Raw genomic sequence first — 13,405 nt, 5'->3', positions numbered from 1 at the left:
CTCAGGTCATGATCTCACAGTTCGTGAGATCAAGTCCCAGGTCAGGTTCTGTGCTGACAGCATGGAGCCTGCTTGGAATTCTCTCTCTCCCTTTCTGTCCCTCCCCTGCTTTGCTTCTCAAAATAAATAAAAACTTAAAGTTTTTTTTAGTTATTTAAGCTCTGTGACAAGTTTCAATGTTACTACAAAATTATGTCTGCATCAATGAATCCATTCTCAAGATTAATCTTAACTATAAAGCCAAAAGCTTCCACTCTTAAAGCTGTCATTTTGTTTGCTCAGTTTTTATTTGGAATGGACGCTATTCTAGGGATTAAACTGGTAAATGCCAGGCTATTGTAGCTTTAATAGTGTGGCATTTACCAGTTTGTCTAGAAGAGCATGCCCACCTTGCCCTTTGATCTGGTTAGTGTGCCAAGGAAAAGCTCTGGTTCTCATATGAAGGGGTGCTGAGGTGTCTCAGTAAGAAAACAAAGAGCTGGCCCTTTAGATGATGAATGTAGTCTGCACCCTCTTTTGTCTAGTGCCCTTTTGCTGCCAACCATCGTGGCAGTCACCCTGCCATATTCCAGACTACCTGTTCCCTGAAATCCAGCACCTGGTGGCTTCACCATCTCTTCCTTATTTGCCAGCAGTTTAATGAGCAGTTGTATCATGTCCTTGCACTGACCAGTGGGTAATAGGCTGGGGGATCGCTTAACTTAAGGATTGAGGTATAATATACATACAGGAAAATGCACAAATCATAGTTGTACAATTTAAAATGTTATAAAGAGCATAGCCTTATAATCAGGAAAGTACATACCAGGACCTGATGTCTCCTTGCACCCCATTCTAGTCATTACTTCTCTCTCATAGTAACCTCTTTTCTGATTTTTACCATCACAATTTTTTACATGAATGGAGTCATCAGTATAGATCCATTCTCAATGCTGCATGGTTTTCTGTTACTTGAACATACCACGATTATTGCCTACTGTTGCTAGGCATTTCAGTTATTTCTAGGGGGATCATTTTGAGAGCAGATAATTTAAAAGTCACTCAGAATAAAACTGGTGAGAGTAAACAGGCTTTGGGACTTGGTTTCACATGCTGCCATGTGAGCCACAGCTGCCCTTAAGTAAATGATATCACAGCAGTAATACCCTTGGCACTCATCCTATGCCAGGCACTTTCCTAGTCACTGCACACACTTAAACGATTCTCTCAAGTGGGTGTTGTAATTAGCTCCATGTTGCAGTTGAGGAAAAGACTGATTAGGCCACCCAAGGACACAGAGGTATCAGAGTAGGGCTTCAGACACGGGCAGTCAGTCTGGTTTCAGAGTGCACCTGTGTCCTAGCTATCCCAGTATTCCCCTATAGAGATCCGAGTTAAGGTCAGTACCAGAAGAGGGGTTATTTGAGGAGAGTGATGGACTCCTTAGAGATGGAAGAGAGTATCAGGAACAAGATCAGGAGGCCTGTGCCTGACTTCACACAGTGAGGGAAAGCATAGATTGAGCTAGAACAGTAAGACTTGTAGTACAGATAGTCTCAATATGGCATACCCAGGAGGCAGAGGACCTGGCTCTTAGGTCCCTCAACCCTCTGAAACACCATTGGAAAATGGATATTTTCTGTCATGTACCTGAATCAGCTGGCTCCTCTGAGGTGTTTTCAGGTTTGAGATGTGGTGAAAGCCTTGGTGATTAGTCATTTTCTTTTTTTTTTTAATTTTTTTTCAACGTTTATTTATTTTTGGGACAGAGAGAGACAGAGCATGAAGGGGGGAGGGGCAGAGAGAGAGGGAGACACAGAATCGGAAACAGGCTCCAGGCTCTGAGCCATCAGCCCAGAGCCTGACGCGGGGCTCGAACTCACGGACCGCGAGATCGTGACCTAGCTGAAGTCGGGCGCTTAACCGACTGTGCCACCCAGGCGCCCCAGTGATTAGTCATTTTCATCTTTGTGTACTTAATTATCAAGTAGTTTGCATCAATGGTCCCTGACCCCAGTGCTGTTATCAGAAAGCCTTCTCCAGCTGAGTAACCGCCTTTGAATTAGTTATGGTTAGTATATTAGTTTCCTATCGCTGTGACAAAATACCACAAATTTAGTGGCATAAAACAAAAGAAACTGAGTTTTGGAGGCCAGAAGTCTGAAATCTGTTTTCTTGGGTTGGAGTCAGGGTGTTGGAAAGGCTGTACTCCCTGGGGAGACTCTGGGACGAGTCTGTGCCTTGTGTCTTCCAGCTTTTGGTGGCTGCCAGCATTCCTTAGCTTGTAGCCACATCACTCCAATCTCTGCTTCTGTCTTACCTCTGTGTGTCTAATCTCCATTGGCTTCTCTTGTGGCATTTAGGACCCACCCAGGTAATCCAAATGACACCAGTAAAAACTGCCTTTAAAAAAAAATGTAATTCTCAGATTTGTATTTTTTTTAAATATTTGCTTTTGAGAGAGAGAGAGAGAGAGAGAAATAGAGCATGAGCAGGGGAGGGGCAGAGAGAGAGGGAGACACAGAATCTGAAGCAGGCTCCAGGCTCTGAGCTGTCAGCACAGAGCCTGACATGGGGCTCGAACTCACGAACTGTGAGATTATGACCTGAGCCGAAGTCTGATGCTTAACTGACTGAGCCACCCAGGCACCCCTGTATTTTATATTTTTAAAGTGTATTTTTGTTTCTAATTTTTTTATTAAAATAATTTTTAATGTTTATTGTTTTTATTTAAAAAAAATTTTTTTTAGCATTTATTTATTTTTGAGACAGAGAGAGACAGAGCATGAACGGGGGAGGGTCAGAGAGAGGGAGACACAGAATCTGAAACAGGCTCCAGGCTCTGAGCCGTCAGCACAGAGCCCGACGCGGGGCTCGAACTCACGGACCGCGAAATCATGACCTGAGCTGAAGTTGGCTGCTTAACCGACTGAGCCACCCAGGCGCCCCTAATGTTTATTGTTTTTAATTTAATGTTTATTTTTGAGAGAGAGACACACACAAGAATGTGAGTGGGGGAGGAGCAGAGAGAAAGGGAGACATAGAATCTGAAGCAGGCTTCAGGCTCTGAGCTGTCAGCACAGAGCCCGATGCAGGGCTTGAACCAACAAACACGTGAGATCATGACCTGAGGCAAAGTCGGATGCTTAGCTGAATGAGTCACCCAGCTGCCCCATAATGTTTATTTATTTTTGAGACAGAGAGAGGGAGACAGAGCATGAGCAGGGGAGGGGCAGAGAGATGGGGAGACACAGAATTCGAACCAGGCTCCAGGCTCTCCAGGCTCTGAGCTGTCAGGAGAGAGCCTGCTGCCAGGCTCAAACTCGCAGACCACGAGATCATGACCTGTGTTGAAGTTGGACCCTTAACCAACTGAGCTACCCAGGCACCCCTCAAATATTTATTTTTAAGTTTTCATTTTAAATTCTAGTTAGTTAACATATAATGTAATGTTGGCTTCAGCAGAATTCAGTGATTCATCACTTAAACACCCAGTGCTTATCACTACAAGTGCCCTTAATACCCATCACCAGTTCAGCCCCTCCCCTCCCCACCTTTCCTCCAGCAACCCTCAGTTTGTTCTGTATGGTTGAGTCTCTTACGGTTTGCTTCCCTCTCTCTCTTTTTTTTTTTTCCCTTCCCCTATGTTCATCTATTTTGTTTCTTAAATTCCACATGAGTGAAACCGTATGGTATTTGTGTCTTACTGACTTATTTTGTTTATAATACACTCTAGCTCCATCCATGTTGTTGCAAATGGCAAGATTTCATTCTTTTTGATGGCAAAAACTGCCATTTAAAGTAACATTTACAGGTCCAGAAAGTGGGACCTGGTATCTTTGTTTGGCTATTACTCATTTTTTTAAACTTTATTTATTTTGAGAGCGAGAGAGCACAATCAGGGGAGGGGCAGAGAGAGGGAGAAAGAGAATCCCAAGCAGGCTCCACACTGTCAGCGTAGATCCCGATATGGGTCTCGATCTCACAAACCATGAGATCGTGACTTGAGCCGAGATGAAGACTCAACCAACTGAGCCACCCAGGCACCCCTGGTTGGCTATTACTGAGATCCACAAATAAAGTGGAAGAGGAAAGAAGTTAACATTAATTGAGCAATGCCTGTATTGTATGTACTTTAAGTGAAACAGCATATAGTATTTACAACAACTATGTGCTATTATCCCATTTTTCAGATGAATGGAGTTTCAGAAAAATGAAGTGATTGCCCAGTGTTTCATTGCTAGTCAGGGAAGGAGCCAGAACTCCTCAATATGATTCCTACTAAGTCACAGTGCCTCAAAAGCTGGCTGGTGTTTTGAACTTACTGACTAGGGAGTGTGAAGTTAGTGCACTTGATAACACATAACAAACGTATTTGTTTCTTTTTCATTTCCTGCCCACCATCTATATTGCATTTTCAAATAACCTGAATATAAAGGACATTGGGGTTTTAGCAGTTTGCTATTATCCAATGTGGTTTGTAATATAGCCAAACGAGATAATTCAAGGAAAACTACCTTAAGGAACCAGAAGTACCTGGTTTGGCTATAGATGTAGTCTCTGCTTTTTTATCATCATCACCACCACCATCATCATGTGTGATCTCTTGTTTTTTAACTGAAATATTTAATCACTTGTATTTAATATACTTATTAATTAATATTAGGTTTAAGCCTATCATCTTCATATTTGTTTTCTATTTGTCCTATAGTTCTTCCTCACCACCCCTTCCTGCTTTTTTTGGATCAATATAATTTTTATGATTTCATTTTATCTCCTTTTGTGGATGTTTAGCTATAATAGTTTTTGTTTTAGGGTTCTAGGATTTAGACTATATATTTTAAACTTAGCACACTCTGCCTTTAATATTACAGCACTTCATGTACAGTATAAAAACCTTATAAAAATGTACTTCCATTACTCCTCTCAATCTTTTAAGGTGGCTTGAAATTGTCCCACAGCTCACGAATTATCTGTTCATTTATTATTTAAACTTTTAATTTTGAGATGATTGTAGACTGACATGCAGTTGTAAGAAATAATACTGAGAGATCCTATGTATCTTTTACCCAGTTTCCTCCAAAGGTAACACAACAATCAGGATACTGACATGGGTAAAACTCAACATACTACACACTTCCATATTCACAGGGATCTCTCATTTTGCCTTTCTAGAGCCACTTACAACCCTCTCCCTTATTCCTGGAAGCCACTAACTTATTCTCTATTTCATTTTTAAAAATCACTTTAAGAATGTTATGTAAATGTTACCAGACAGTATATAACATTTTGAGATTGGCCTTTTTGCTCAGAGTAATTCTCTGGAGATGCATTGAGATTTTTGCTACATGTATCAATAATCTGTTCCTTTTTATTGCTGAATATATTCCATAGTATAGATACTCCACAGTTTCTTGAACTACTCACCTATTGAAGGACAGCTGAGCCATCTCTAGTTTTTGGCTATTATGAATGGAGCTGCTATAGACGGACATTTGTATACAGTTTTTTGTGTGAAAGAAAGTTTTCAGTTGTCTTTTTTTTTTTTTTTTTTTTTGAGAGAGAGACAGAGACAGCATGAGCAGAGAAGGGGCAGACAGAGAGACTCCCAAGCAGCCTCTGCACTGCTAGCACGGAGACTGACACAGGGCTCAAACCCAGGAAACTGTGAGATCATGACCTGAGCCAAAACCAAGAGTCAGACGCTTAACCGACTGAAACACCCAAGTGCCCTAAGTTTTCAGTTGTCTTGAATAAATGCCCAGAAGGACAGTTGCTGGGTCATATGATAACTGCATGTTTATAGTTTCCTAAGAAACTGGCAAACTGCGGGTGCCTGGGTGGCTCAGGCAGTTAACTGTCTGACTCTTGGTTTTGGTTCAGGTGATGATCTCATGGCTTTGTGGGTTTGAGCCCTGTGTCAGGCTGGGTGCTGACAGCGCAGAGCCTGCTTGGGATTCTCTCTCTCTCCTCTCTCTCTCTGCCCCTCCCCCACTCGCACTGTGTCTGTCCCTCTCTAAATAAATAAATAAGAAACTGAAAAACTGTTTTCCAGGGTGACTGCACCATTTTATTTTACATTTCCACCAGTAACATATGAGTGATTCAGTTGCTCTGCATCCTTGGCGGCATTTGGTGGTGTCACTGTTGTTTTATTTCAGTCATTCTGATAGATGTTTATTGTATTGTGGTTTAATTTGCATTTCCCTCATGGCTAATGATGTTGAACATCTTTTGTTTATTTGTCATCTGTGTATGTTCTTCAGTGAAGTGTCTTTTCACATATTTTGCCCATTTTCTAATTGGATTGTTTGTTTTATACTGTTAAGTTTTGAGAGTTCTTTATATATTCCGGAAATATATTATCAGGTATGTGCTAGTACTTCTTGGATATGTGGTTTGCACGTATTTTCTCCTACTCAATAGCTTTTCATCCTCCTAACAGGATCTTTTACATAGAAAATTTTTTAAAAATTTTGATGAAGTCTAATTTAGAACTTTTCCTCTTACAGCTAATAAATTTTGTGTTAGGACTAAGAACTCTTTGCCTAGCCCCAGGCCCTAAAGATTTTCTTTCATTTGTTTATAAACATTTTACATTTACATTTTCACATTAATGTCTGTGATCCATTTTGGGCTTATAAGTTGTGATACTCAGGTTGGGATTCATTTTTTCCCTATGGATGCCCAGTTGCTCTACCACTGCTTTTTGAAAAAGCCATCTTTCCTTTATTGAATTGCTTATACACTTTTGCAAAAAATAGTAAGTTCAGCATAGTTGTATGAGTCTATTTCTGGGTTCTTCATTCTTTTCCATTGATCTATCTATTGTATATTCCTCTGCCAATAACACAGTCTTGATTGTTATGGCTATATAAGACTTAAAATTGGATAGACCAATTCCTCCCATGTTACTCTCCTTTTTTCAAGCTGTCTTATTCATTCTAGATCCTTTGCCTTTCCATATGGATTTAAAAATAATCTTGTTTATATCTTCAAAAAGTCTGCTGGAATTTTGATAAGAGTTGCATTAAACCTGTATATCAATTTGGGGAGAGCTCACATCTTTCTTATGCTAAATCTTCCTATTTGTGAACCTGATATTTATCCCCATTTGTGTAGATCTTCTTTGATTCTTTCATCAGCATTTTGTGGTTGTCAATATTCAAGTGTTGTATATGTTTTGTTAGTGTTCATTTATTTTTTATTTTCTGTGTCTTTTTCTTTCCCTTTTTTAACTTTTTAATGTTTATTTATATTTGAGAGAGAGAGAGCACGAGCAGGGGAAGGGCAGAAAGAGAGATGGAGACAGAATCCGAAGCAGGCTCCAGGCTCTGAGCTGTCAGCACAGAGACTGATGAAGGGCTGGAACCCATGAACCATAAGATCATGACCTGAGCCAAAGTTGGATGCTCAACTGACTGAGCCACCCAGTCACCCCTTTCTCTGTTTCTTTTTGGATAGTTTTTACTGCTATGACTTCAAGTTCACTATGTTTTTTTAAAAAGTGTTTCCTCCCCCCCCCCATATCTAATCTACTCAATTCTGTTCAGTGTATTTTTTAAAAAAAATTTTTAATGTTTATTTATTTTTGAGACAATGAGACAGACAGAGTGCAGACAGAGGGAGACACAGAATCTGAAGCGGGCTCCAGGCTCTGAGCTGTCAGCCCAGAGCCCAACGCGGGGCTCAAACCCAAACCGTGAGATCATGACCTGAGCTGAAGTCAGACGCTTAACCGACTGAGCCACTCAGGCGCCCCCTGTTTAGTGTATTTTTAAAAATTTATTTGAGAGAGAGAGAGAGGGAGAGCAGGAGTGTGGGGGAAGAGGGGCAGAGGGAGAGAGAGAATCTTAAGCCAAGCATGCCAAGCATGCCAAACATGGAGCCTGATGAAGGGCTCAGTCCCACAACCGTGGGATTATGACCCGAACCAAAATCAGGAGTCAGATGCTCAACCAACTGAGCCACCCAGGTGCCCCTCTGGTCCAGTGTATTTTTTTTTTTCAGTTTATTTATTTTGAGAGAGAGTGTGTGTGTGTGTGTGTGTGTGTGTGTGTGTGTACTTGGGGAAGGGGCAGAGAGAGAATCCCAAGCAGGCTCTGCACTGTCAGCACAGAGCCCGATGTGGGGCTCAAACTCACAAACTGTGAGATTGTGACCTGAGCCGAAATCAAGAGTCAGATACTTAACCAACTGAGTCAACCCAGATCCCCCTGACTTAGGACATTTCTCTATTTTCCATGTCTCTATTTAATTTTTCAATCTGCAGATGCAGTTATAATAACCTTTAAATGCCATTGTCTCCAAAATCTATAATGACTATTTCATCAGTTTTCTAGTTCTTAGATTATGAGTTACTGGTCCAGGTAGGTAGTATTAAACTATGTATTCAGTAATACAGACTATAATTCTAAATTCTTACGGGACATCCCCACTACCACTCTAAAACCTACAAAAGGACTTCTTTGTTATCTCTCTTTGCTAGTGGGAAGATTTTTTTCCCCTAATTTATCCTTTCCTGGGTCCAGGCATTTTAGTGGGTGTATGTGTTTGTGAGAAGCCCTAATTCCTACTTGTTTCATGTGGCCTCTTGAATATTATGATTCAGCCTCCTCATGTATCAAGATCTTCAAATCTCCACTGTTTCTACTTGTGTTGGCCAAAGCATTCAATGCAGCTAAACTCATTGGTTTTAGTTTCTTGTTCAGGTTTGGTACCTGGGTATACTTTCCTGTGAGCTAGGTATAAAATGATGTCATAAATTGTATCTTATCCTATATTTCTGGATACTAGTTTATATCTTTCACTATATTGTCTTAAATGGAACCTTGCCTGATAACATTTTTTGTCTTAAACTCATTACTATATTAATATAGTTAATGGTATTTTTACTTTAGCTTAACACTTGTCTGGTATATCTTTAACATTCAGTCCTTTTGCATTTTTGTTTTAGTAATATCTTGTGAATATATAACATTTTTGCCCTAGATAAACCTTAGAATCATCTTCACAAGATCCCAAACAAATCCTATTGTCGTTTTATTTGTGTAGGACAATTCCTTCCACTTTCTTCTTTTTTTTTTCAAAATAGTTTGAAATTGGACTTACAGGTCAAGTCAAGATGAATGCCCTTTCTTTGAAAAATTACCTTTGCCTTTTCATTTATACAAGTTTTTATTGTTGTTGTTTTTGTTGGTTTAGTCCCTGAGTATTTAAATTTTTCTTCGTCTATGTCTTAAACATTTATTATTAAGTTTATCCTTAAGTTCTTTTTGGTTTCTTTGTTGCTTTTTTGAATAAGACCTCTTCCTGCCCTATTTCTCCACATAAGAGGTTGAGTGGTTTGTTAATTCATAATAAGTAAAGAGAATTTTTATAATATTGAAACATTCTTGAACTCTTGAAATGAACCCCAGACTTTGTTGTTTTCCCACAATTTTCAAGAGCAAACGCAGGTAGAACAACCTTTACCGTGTAATCTTAAAACTAGAAACACCAAAAAATATTTTTTTAACATGAGAAGATTTGTCAGTTTCTCCTGGTGGGCAAGGGAGGAAAGGTTTTAGGGAGGCCCTGGGACTGAAGGGGCAGAGGATACTTAGAGCCGAGCAGAGGGAAACATGGCTGCAAGCCCAGCCTTCCAGAGCAGCGAAATATGAGAACCAGCCTAAATTTTTGTTTGTTTTTAAGTATGTATGATTTTTCCATCATCCCTTATTCCTAGGGGTATTGGTAAGGCTATGGCTGTGGGTATTGATTTGAAGAACCCAAGTCAGTGTGGTTAAACATGATGAAAACTTATTTCTCACTTATGTATCATCTTAAGTTAAGCAGTCTAGGGCTGGTACAGCAGCTTTATGATACCACCCAGCAGCTATGTCAACCCTAGGAGCCACATCCTCATTCACATGGTTCAAGATGCTCACCCCCTTGTCAGCGTTCTACCTAGCTGATGGATACTGGGACAGGAAATGCATGTTCCTTCTATTTAAGGGCATGGCATCACCTTTGCTTATAGTCTCTTTATCAGAAGTTGGTCGTGTTGTCACGCTTGGATTTAAAGAGAGCCAGAAAACGTGTTATTTTTTCTGGACTGTCTTTGGCTTGCTATAGATTCTGTTACTATATAAGGGAAGAATAGAGATCAACAAACAAGTGGTCTCTGCTTCTTCAGGCCTTTTGTAACTTGGTGTGTGCCTGTCCTCATACACTTAGGAGTCAGAGCTTCGTGGTTACTTTGGAGGCCTTATTTTCTTATCTGTAAGATGAGTGACTGATTTATGATCTAACATTTGGGCCCAGGACTTCTGTGACACTGTGATCTCCTAATTCCTTCCTATTTCTTCAGTCAAGCCCTCAGTCCTAGCTAAAGGTCTGCTAAAGGAAAACAACAACAAAAACAAAACAAACAAACCATGTAATGCCAAGAACAATGTAATCTCCAGCTATCACTGTGCTGAATCCTGGGACCATTTTTCTATCTGAACAAGAGAAGCCATGAAAGTGCTCATTTTAGGAAAACAGTGATGATCAAGGTCAAGGCAAAACTGAGAAGGGCTCCTGGTCAATGTTATGATTCCAGGCATAATATATATCCCACCTCTAGTGGCACAGAAATGAAGAAGGGTTCTACTCTGGAGTTGGGGTTGGAGCCTTTGGACTATGTCAACGACAAATGTTTGTTGCATACTTCCTTTGTGCCAGGCCTTGTGCTTTAGCTGAGGATAATGGTGTCGAACAAGATAGATATAGTCCTTGCTTCTTGGAGTCAGCAGAGAAGACAGTTAAATAAATTGGTATCATTAAAAAAGCACACATGTGCCAAGTACGGAGAAATACAGAGTGCTGTGATGGCACATAACTGGCGGGCCTGCCTTATTCTAGGTGCTCAGGGAAGGCTTGCTTTCCAAGGGAAATGGGATTTGAGCAGAGACTTCAAGGAATAGTCAAGATTGGAGAGTAGGAAGGGTATTCTAGGTTTAGGGAGCCCTGTTCGGAAAGTGGGGCTGAAGTTGATAGAGGAGGAAGAATAGGTGTGGTGAGAGGCTGGAGAGGTGGGTGGGGCCTACCACCAATCACATTCCATTGCTGTAGCATTGCGGGATCAGAACCTAAGGATGGTCCAATCCAGTGGCTTTTAGTGCTGTTCCCCGCCTCCCCCCACCTCCCATTTTGGAATTTTATCGGAGTATTTTTGTTACAGTGTTTGGTGGTGTTTGATGGGAGCCTGGAGAGCCAGGAATCCTGCAATGCACAGAAGGGTTCCACTTATTTGAAATAGTTTTCACATACTTTCAGGACATTCATGTAGGTAAAAACTTTATAAATGACCTGAGTCTAGAAAGTGTTTTCAGCTAGACACAACTAATTTTTTTAAGTTAATTCATTTATTTTGAGAGACAGATTGAGAGAGAGAGCGCGAGCGAGTGTGCACGTGCACAAGTGGGGGAGGGGCAGAGAGAGACAGAGACAGAGATAGTGTGAGAGAGGATCCCAAGCAGGCTCGGCACTGCCAGTGACCCGCAAGATCCTGACCTGAGCCAAAGTCAGAGGCTTAACCGACTGAACCACCCAGGTTCCCCTAAACACAACGATTTCTACACAGTTTTAATTAACATACGTTGATTCTCCAGAAATATAATTACCATACCTATAAAATCAAAAGAAGATTGTACTGTTTCACTTAAACTTTACCAAAAAGTGTTCACCATTTTGGATCGTACCTTGTGATTTTTGAAACACCAGCGTAAGACAGACAGCATTGTGGCTGTGGCGTTCAGGCACATTCCATGTGAAAAGGCAAATTATCCACCACTTCATTAGGTCTCCTATAGCAGTCACGAGCATACATTTGCATATTGAAAGGTGTATTTTATCTCCTCTATTAAAGCATAATATTAGTTTTTAAAATGTAGGTTGTTTATATTACCTATGATCTTCTAAGTCATGATCGTAAGTTTCACGACAGGAGAATAAAGCAGTCACTAGGAAATATTTGTTACAAAAAGGCTGCCTTAAGGTCTGTCGGCGTGTGATCGATCCACTGGCCCATTCCGGAAACTCCTGAATCCGGTAGAACCGGGAGCTTTACTAAGATACAGATCCCCGGCGTCATTGCCGGCCCCCGACTCTTCCCCAGCCAACCTCGAGGAACAACTGCCCTGCTGCTCAGACCTGCAGGACCTGAGCATAGGGCGCAGGAGCCTCTGACGCCGAGACTCAGAGCGCAGAGGCGGGGCCAGAGTGCTACCCACTGGTAGCAACGCTGCTCCTAGAGAGGTTCGGCCGCGGCCTGGTGACGCACTTCCGGCCGCGCCACGAAGCCGCCTGCTGCGAGGTGAGTGTGGGGCTGCAGGCGGCGGGGGCGGTGCCCCGGCGGGTAGCTGTGGGTGCTGTGGGGATGGGTCTCCCGCACTTGCAGGAGTGGGTAGAACGGCGGCCCGCGGTCCTCCCCCGCCCCTCCTCGACTCCCACTTTGGACTTGGTGGCCGAATACGTTCCATCCCGTGGAAGGCGAAGCCGGATTACCGTCACAACCTCGGAGCCCCGAGCATTTAGCATTTTGTTCGGGGAAGATACTACTGACCTTTTGGGAAGATATGTCGGAGCAGCCAGGGGGTGGAATATTGGCAGGAGTGAAGCGGCTTGAGGTGATATCACTAGTGTTTTAACATGTTGAAGTCGTACAGGGGCTCTTAGCTATATGCATTTCAAGTATGGACCGTATGCCTCCTGACTCCTAACATAGGGTCGTGAATCAGGGTTCAGTGAGAGTGCAGAAAAAGCAGAGCCCTCCCAGACACCGGGGAGCAGAACCAGCCCGGCTTTTGAAGGGCACTGTCTCCTGGAGCTGTGCGTTCCAAAAGGTAACTTGGCCCTACTCCTGGGCCGTTGGGATGACAATGATCTGGGGATGATTTATAATCACTTATTTGCGAAGTCCTAGAATACACATAAAATAGCCCCAGAATTCCTCACTCATACCTTCATGAGAAGCAATTTTACGAAAACACTATACTACACTAAATTATAGTAATTAACACGTGAAATTACACACACACACATATATGTATCTATCTATCTATATATGTATCTATCTATCTATCTATATATATATGTATATATCTCTGGAATGTGGCTCGTAGTGTATGCAGAGGAAAATTTATGGCCTTAATAGGTTTTAATTGCCAAATAGGGAAGAATGAAATGAGTAAATAAATCATGTATCCTCAAGAAGCATTTGGGCACAGGTTTTTTTAGCCTTGTAGTATCTAGTTAAAACACTGTTTTCCAAAGTTATTTAGTTCTTTTCTTTCCCACCACTTCAGTGTGGTTATGTTAGTCAATTGTAGTATAGTTAGGCTCATTTGCTGTTGTTTGTATTCCTTTTTGGCTCGCCACCCTATCCCATCCTGGTTGGTTG

At 41.5% G+C, this 13,405-nt stretch overlaps 1 protein-coding gene across 8 annotated transcripts in view; it reads left to right on the top strand.

The window, feature by feature from the left end:
• The window catches only part of ZNF23 (zinc finger protein 23), a 33,898-nt gene that overhangs the window by 5,641 nt on the left and 14,852 nt on the right, over positions 1 to 13,405 (top strand). For 3 of the 8 annotated variants that reach the window (XM_030298175.1, XM_030298174.1, XM_030298176.2), the window contains exon 1: positions 12,283 to 12,319. The exons of 1 other annotated variant lie outside the window; for it this stretch is intronic. The gene's annotated coding sequence lies outside the window, so the exon portion shown is untranslated. Of the gene's footprint in view, positions 1 to 12,269; positions 12,849 to 13,405 lie in introns of those variants that run through there. 4 more of the 8 variants (XM_030298169.2, XM_032591336.1, XM_032591335.1 and 1 more) reach the window with 4 other exon arrangements.

This window comes from Lynx canadensis, chromosome E2, assembly GCF_007474595.2.
Source record: "Lynx canadensis isolate LIC74 chromosome E2, mLynCan4.pri.v2, whole genome shotgun sequence".
NCBI classification, from domain to species: Eukaryota; Metazoa; Chordata; class Mammalia; order Carnivora; family Felidae; genus Lynx; species Lynx canadensis.
Note: the sequence above shows the minus strand (reverse complement) of the source record. Positions and strands in the feature narration are given on the sequence as shown.